At 56.2% G+C, this 7218-nt stretch overlaps 1 protein-coding gene across 3 annotated transcripts in view; it reads left to right on the top strand.

The window, feature by feature from the left end:
• LOC119355831 overlaps positions 1 to 558 on the top strand; it is a 4092-nt gene extending 3534 nt beyond the window's left edge. For all 3 annotated transcript variants that reach the window (XM_037622717.1, XM_037622715.1, XM_037622716.1), the window contains 3 exons: positions 91 to 162; positions 250 to 309; positions 441 to 558. The gene's annotated coding sequence lies outside the window, so the exon portion shown is untranslated. The remainder of the gene's footprint in view (positions 1 to 90; positions 163 to 249; positions 310 to 440) is intronic.
• Positions 559 to 7218: the final 6660 nt, after the last annotated feature.

The following is a 7218-nucleotide window of genomic DNA, read 5'->3' as shown; positions in this document are numbered from 1 at the left end:
GTAGAAATAAGAATGATCGAAGACTTGTGTGAAGAAAAAAATGTTGGGACATACTACATGAAACTGATTAAAAAATTTGTTGTTATGCAGAGGACAAAGGAAAAGAGGCGGTGGTTCCAGAGGATCCAGTTATTGAAGCAATTCGCAGGGCAATGGCAGGAGGTATGTTCGATCCCCAAAGTGAAAAATCAAAGGCATTATGGTTGTTTAGGCGACACTGATTGTTGATGTCTTGCTTTTCTTACATAGCACAAGGTGATCCGATAATACGAGAGGGTGGCCATCAAGGAACAACTAGTGATAAAGAGGGTACATAAAAAGATACAGTCGTCAACATTTCTTTAGCAATTGACTGGTAGTCATAGTGAAATTAAGCATGCTGACATTCCCTATTGTGTTATTAATAAAAAATAGTGCGGGTACCGCCACATCTTTGTCAGTTCATCAAGCCAAAGAAAGAGATGAGGGAAAAGTACCCAGGCAAGCTTGGTCTTCATCCCGAGGAGCCAATTGGCTGCGATGTCATGGGGATGTTTGATAATATGGACAGATGCTCTACCATGGAATTTGCAAGGTAATACCATTCCATAGTTGTTGTGCTGTGTGGACATGTGTTGTTGATCAAAGTTCTAATGTGTCAGTCAAAATGCAAAAATGCAGGGCATGGTACACTCATACGCATCCGTACACCACGGAGATGATAGGAACACAGATCGAGATGTACTTCAACCGCGATGGTGATCCTGAGCTTGAGCACATGGCTAATATGTTCCGTTTGGTGTGGAATGAGGAGGCAATAATTTTTGCTGGTTTTCCAGAACGGTTCAGGATGATACCAGACTTTAGGCTTGGGGTAAGAGTTAAATCCACCAAAAAATAGCGCTAAGTGAAACTGGATGGATGCGTTGGCGATAGAACAAGCTAATTCTTGATTTTGAATTGTCTGAAGCAGAGCGGGCATCAGACCTTGATTATGAGTACATTGCGACAATGATAACAGAGGAGCACACATGAGTCAGGATTGAAGCATGCTAAGAAGTAAGTCTATCTTTTCACTTCATATGGCGATCGTTTGGTCGGCCTAATGACTGATAAAAAACATAGATTGTGCCCAAAAAGGGAATGTGTGTTACAGACATCGCGTTACATTGCAGGTGTTGCTGGTGTTGAAGCACCGCGATAGCTGGGTTGTGTATGCAGTTAACTTGAAGAAGAAAAGGTGCTTGGTGATGGACCCAGTAGAGACACAAGAACTTTCTAATGACGTGCAGGATAAGCACAAGAAATATGCCACCAGGGTGATTTCTAACCTGCGTCGTTACATCCACGAGTGCATCCCTGGGGTCCGGCTGTCGTCTGAAGGCTGGACACTAGAGTTCAACACCGAAGTGCACGGGCATTGCGACAGGTGCGGTGTGCCATGCATATATAAAGTGACCCGTCCTATGTGATTGCAGTTATTGATCATTGGTATGTGGCAAATTTCAGGGAGGAAAGCTAGATCTATGGAATGCACTGCCTGCGTGACTACAACGGGGATAGAGTCACTGCCTTGACTGATGTAAGCTTTTTGGACATGCGTTATATTTTTTCAACAACCATTCATACTATTAGCTAGGATCGCTCACGAACCCAAATTTTTTTTGCGGTGTTCGCTTTGCAGGGTCAGCTTGAATATATGGCGAAGTCTCTGGTGTACAAGATGGTGACCATGAAGCAGAACAGGGCAAGGCCTCCATTCTGCCTCAGGGCAGCCAGCGACTAGATATAAGCACGCTGATGGTGGTGGCTCATTTTGCGTTGAGAAGGATGAAAGAGATGAAAACTTCTAGCATTCTCTGATCCTTCGACCCCAGGGAGTGGTCATTTTTAAAATCCCTGGGTTATTAATGTAAGAACCTAAGTCCGTAGATTCCGCCCGCGGGCAGCCAACGACTAGACTAGAGACGTGAAGATGGTGGTGGTCACTCATTTTGGGTGACAAGAAAGGAGCGACGAGCTGAAAACTACTAGACTGCTCTGATCCTTCAACCCTAGGGGTTCGTAATTCCAAAACCCTGAGGTATTTTTGTAAGAACATAAGATCGTCCTAATTGTGTTAGCAGGAGACCCTTGTTGTTAGTAAGGCTAGATTTAATTAAGAGTACTTGAAAATGACAACTGGACAACTTGTGATGCGTTCAAGCAGTTTGTACCCACTCCTGGTTGCCCCTGTGATGCATGGTGTGCCTCCAGGGCACCAACACCGCTTTGCGTAGTTTATCGCTGTGGCGGAAGAATGTAGTACATGCCAAAAAATAAAGATGAGTAAAAACTGGGATCAACTAGCGGGGTTGGGGAAAAAACTCCGGGTTATGTGGATGGAAAAACGGTTGAGAAATGTGGTGTGACTACAAAAAATGGAAATGATGGGATAAAACGGTTGATTCTAATTGCACAATGGAGTTTGAGATTCGTTTGAAAAGGTTTAGCGGTGAGGTTTTAGTGCAAGCCTAAGTACGAGTGTCCAATTGTGGTTAGGGCAGGCGAGAACATAGACTCAGTTCGCGGTTAAATGTGCCATGGGGTTTCGCGAGTAAACGATGTCCATTGCTTTTCAAATAAGAACATCTTCATGAAAAGACATATCCGAGAAAAGAGTACTGTCGGGTGGTTGGTGCGATATATGCCAATGGATGGCTTATCATTGTGGGAGCCAATAAAACATCGTCGGTGCCTGGAAACGGGATAAGGCGAAGACATGCACACCGGCGAATCTTACCCAGCTTCAGGGCTCTTCATGGAGATAACACCCCTAATGCTGCTCTGCGGGGTCTCCGCATGATCACTAGCTCGACAAGTAGCTACAAGATGCTCCTTGAGCTGTTCGGTGAAAGGATGAAGGAGGGCCAAGCTAGCCTGTTCCTCTCCTCGTTGTGGTGTCTAAAACTATCGAAAGAGCGATCCCGATGCATGGGTGCCCTGGGGGGTTTATATAGGCCTACCCCCCATGGGTACAATGGTAATCCGGCTGGGCGTGGGCCCTAGCCATCTGTGTCTATGCCTGCCGGCTTCTCCGCCGACTAGTGGGGCCCGCCGACTGGTGGGCCCCGCCGGCTGCCGGTCCTCTGGTCGATAGGCCGGCCCCACCGCTCGGGGGCCCTGTCGGGGGCTGTTTACTGTGGCCTCGCCCTTAGTGACGAGGGCTTTGTCTTGGTAAGCATGGCTACAGTGCTGCCGCCGGGCGGCTTGTTACTGTAGCCTTACCTCGTCTTATCTCCTTAATGGGGTGCCTCCTTCGAGGGAGTGGACTGGCCGGCTACTGGGAATCGGCCGTACCCCAGGCCGACTGGGGAAGGCCCGGCCGCCTTCGGATGTCTCCATGACGGATGGGGCCCGCCGCCCACGGGTCGTACTGACGGCTCACCATGGGTGACATCACGATTAACATGGCAACAATGTCGCGCCGGACGGGTGATGGCTGCCCCGTACGGCATACTGTGGCCAGGCATGCTCCGGGATTCGGGGGTGGCAGGCTTCACTATGGCCACGCCCCGTCTCATCGCCGTTATGTTGGTGCATATTTTGAGGGCACAATCTGGGCCGTCTGCTGAGGGGGGGCCGGCTTCTTGGAGTCGGCCCTCTTGTGGCCGGCTTCGTGGAGCCGGCCCTCTTGGGGCTTTCTTCTTGGAGATTTTTAGACCTGGGCCACCCTCGCACAGCTGGCCTGAGGGGCGGTCGGCTGGAGGAAGGCGGCCCCGTGTCTTGGGAGCTTGAAGGCTTGATTGGCCTATAATTTTTCTGAAGTGCCAGGGGGAGCCGGCTAGGCTACCCATGGTCATTTACTCCGTCAGTAGTCCCCGAAGCTGGTTGGGCTCCGAGGCAGAAAAAGAGAGTCGAGAAGCTCAAACAGCTTCATGTCTTGAGGAGCCGAAAACTGGGAGCCGGCTTTGATTAGGTGCGCCGTCTTTTGGAGGGCTTCGAAGTTTGTAGGAGGGAACCAAGCAATGCGCGAGTCAGGCTGCGGGCTGACCGCTCGTTGCCCGTGCGCCACGTGGCACCCAGTGGCTGGAAGGGCCTGCCAGCCCACGCGTGCGACGGGACGCCGCCGCAGTCCGAGGCCCGCCACTACCGGGCCACGGCCCACGCTCGGATCTTCTGCGGCCCGGGCGAACCGCGCGCCTCCCAGCGGCGGTTACTGCATGCCGTGAAGGCGCAATAAGCGCGGGACGTGGGGGAGTGGGCATAGTTAATCCCATGTCCCCCCAGGCCTCGCCTCCTCGGCTTCGCCGCACGAGGCTATAAGTAGGGGGAGGAGGGGGGAGGAGGGGGAGCGGCAAACGCTCGCACGCTCGCCCTCGCCCCGCCCCTTCCTTTTCTTCTTCTCTGTCGCCACAACTCCCCGCCGCCACTCGGCTCTTCCGCCAACCTCCTTGGCTCGCCGTTGCTTTGTCGTGGCAGGGTCGCGCATCTCTCCGTCGTCGCATCTTTCTCGTCGCCGCGCCATTCTCATGACGTTATCGAGCTCCTGGGACGGCTCCAACGTCCACGATGACCATGTCGACTTTCTCCGCCGGACGCGGCGGCTGCCGGGCGCGGACTACGTGCGGGTCCGTCTTGCGCCGGAGAGGGAGATCTCGCCGGCACCGGAGGAAGACGAGCGGGTAATCTTCCGCTCACATTGCCTGCACGGCTTTGGCCTGCCGGCGAGCGGGTTCTTCCGCTCCTTCCTCGAATTTTATCATCTCCAGCCGCATCACCTCACTCCAAACGTGGTGATACTGCTGTCGGCCTTCGTCACCCTGTGCGAGGGTTTTCTTGGAGTCCTACCCACCCTCAAACTGTGGGGAGAATTCTTCCAGTGCAAGCTTGGCGCTGTTGTCGCGGGCGTGCCCGCCCCATGCGGCGCCTTCATCACCGTGCGGAGGACGAGCGACGACAACCCGTTTCTGTCCATCCCGCTGATCCAGTCGGTGAAGCTCTGGCAGAAGTCTTACTTCTACGTGAAGAACATCGCTCCGCAAGGCGACTTCGTCAACCTGCCGGCTTACGTAGCCGGCCCGCCGGCTGGGAGGCAGCCTTCATGGTCCTTCCGGGTCAGGTCGCTGTCTCCGGGCGGGGCCGCCTCCGTTGCCCGACTCCGGGTGATGATCCAGTGAGAGGGTCTGTCCGGGGCCGACCTGGTGGCCGCCTTCTTGGAGCGTCTGGTGCTCCCGCTTCAGGGCCGACCTCATATGATCGGCCAGATGAGCGACCGCTTCGACCCGTGCCGGCTAAGCACCAAGGAGATGCCCCATGCCGAGGTGTCCTATATGGTGAATTATATTTCCAACTGCAAGCTCACCGAGGAGTGGCAGTATGGCAAGGAGCCATACTCTCGCGCCAATCCTCCGCCTATGGTAAGCTTTTTTTTCTTTGATTATTGTCGAGTTCATGATGGCCGACTCCTAACCAGCCGGCTTATTTCTGGCAGAACCCCATGCTTCGGCCAGCAACCGGGGCCGCCGGGGTGGAACGCCAGTTCCTCCCCGACCTCACGATGGACGACGTAGACGACCCAGATCTGGGGGCGGCCGCCATGGAAGACGACGTCGCGGGGGAAGGCGGCGACGCGGGCGGGTCTGGGCTCGGGGCCGCCTTTGAGGACTGGCCGGACGACGATGAGGCCGAAGTCATTCCGCGCCGCCGACCGACGCCCGATCACCAAGGCGCGGGCCCATCTGCCGGGCCGGCTGCCCATGGCGGCCCGCAGAAGCGCCGGGCCGCGACGACCCACTTCGGCAGTCGGCCAAAGAAGCCCAAGAGTACCGCGGCGGCGACCAAGCGGGACGAAGCGGCCGCGAAGGCAGCCCGCATCCGCAAGGTGGTGAAGCAGCCGCAGGCGGTCTCAGCGTAAGTATCACTGTTCTCACGCCTTTCTTTTTTCTTCTTCTTCGGTTGATGTTTTTCCAAGCCTTTTTCTCAACTCATCAAATAGGGCCCCTCTTTCCCTTGGGCGGGTCTCGGCCGCCTCCATAGTCGGGGCCATGGGAGGGTCTTCAAGCTCCCGCCGTGTGGATCCCCGCGCCGACCTCCTAGAGGCGACGGAGCGGAACGCGCGGGAAGTGCGGGAGGAGCGGGAGGCGGAGGAGCGGAGGGCGGCTCGGGAGGCGAGGGAGAAGTCGGCGGAGGCGCGAGCCAGCGCGGCTGCCAAGGCCCAGGCGGAGGCCGCAGACGCGGAGAGGGAGGCGGAGGCCCAGCTGAACTAGCCTCCGCAGCTTGTCATTCCCCTCCATGCCGCGGCTCCCGACATCCCAGTGCCCCCGTCGGAGGAGGCCGGCCACGGCCAGCCGGAGATGGAGAGGGAGGCGGCGCCGTCGCCACCGACTGGAGCAGACCGAGGAAGCCGGCCTGAAGCGCCGCCCGTGCAGCCGGCTGGAGCCGAGCCGGTCGTGGGAGGGGATCTTGTGATCTCGTCGTCGTCTCGCCGGCACGCGGGGAAGGCGACTTCAGCGCCGAACACGTAGAAAACTGTGGACGCTGGCTCGTCGGCCCAGGACCTGGAAGCGGCCAGCGATAGCTTGTCCGGGTGGACGCCGGGCGGCGGCACGGCCGTGCTGAACGTGGCGGCGCAGGACGTCCGGAACCGGCTTCAGGCCCAAGCCACCGCGCCGAAGCAGTACACTCAAGAGTTTCTCACAACGCGAACGGTTATTTGGGTGAGTCCTCCTGCTCTTCGTCGATTGCTCTTGATTTCTTCCGTGGGGGCGCGTCAGCGCACCCACTGGGTGTAGTCCCCGAGTTCTGAGCCGGTTGTAGAGCAGGCGGCTTGGAACTTCTTGGAAAACTTGATTGCCCACTTGTTCTTACTCGCGTCCCTTGTCTTATCTACAGGAGTACCACAACCTCCGCGTAGCTGCTTTCAACTCCCAGGCCCAGGAGTTGAATCAGAAAGCCACTGATCTGACCGAGAGCCGGAGTAAGTGCTTCGTTTTTTTTTGAGTGGGGGCGCGTCAGCGCACCCACTGGGTGTAGTCCCCGAGATTCGGGCCGACTACCGAGTAGTCGGGTCGGATCTTTTCCTGATGACTTCTTTCTTCATCTTTGCAGGGGCCAATGCTGACTTGAGGGGCCAGCTAAGCGGAGCCCAGTCCTCCCTTCGCGCCAAGGAGGCCGAGTGCGCCGCCCTGGCCTAGGAGCGTGATCGCCTGGCCAAGAAGCTGGCCGACCAAGAGGAGAGCCACAAGGCGGCCCTGAAGG

This window comes from Triticum dicoccoides, chromosome 2A (assembly GCF_002162155.2).
Source record: "Triticum dicoccoides isolate Atlit2015 ecotype Zavitan chromosome 2A, WEW_v2.0, whole genome shotgun sequence".
NCBI lineage: Eukaryota > Viridiplantae > Streptophyta > Magnoliopsida > Poales > Poaceae > Triticum > Triticum dicoccoides.
The sequence above is the reverse complement of the archived record's forward strand: the minus strand, read 5'-3'. Positions and strand labels throughout refer to the sequence as shown.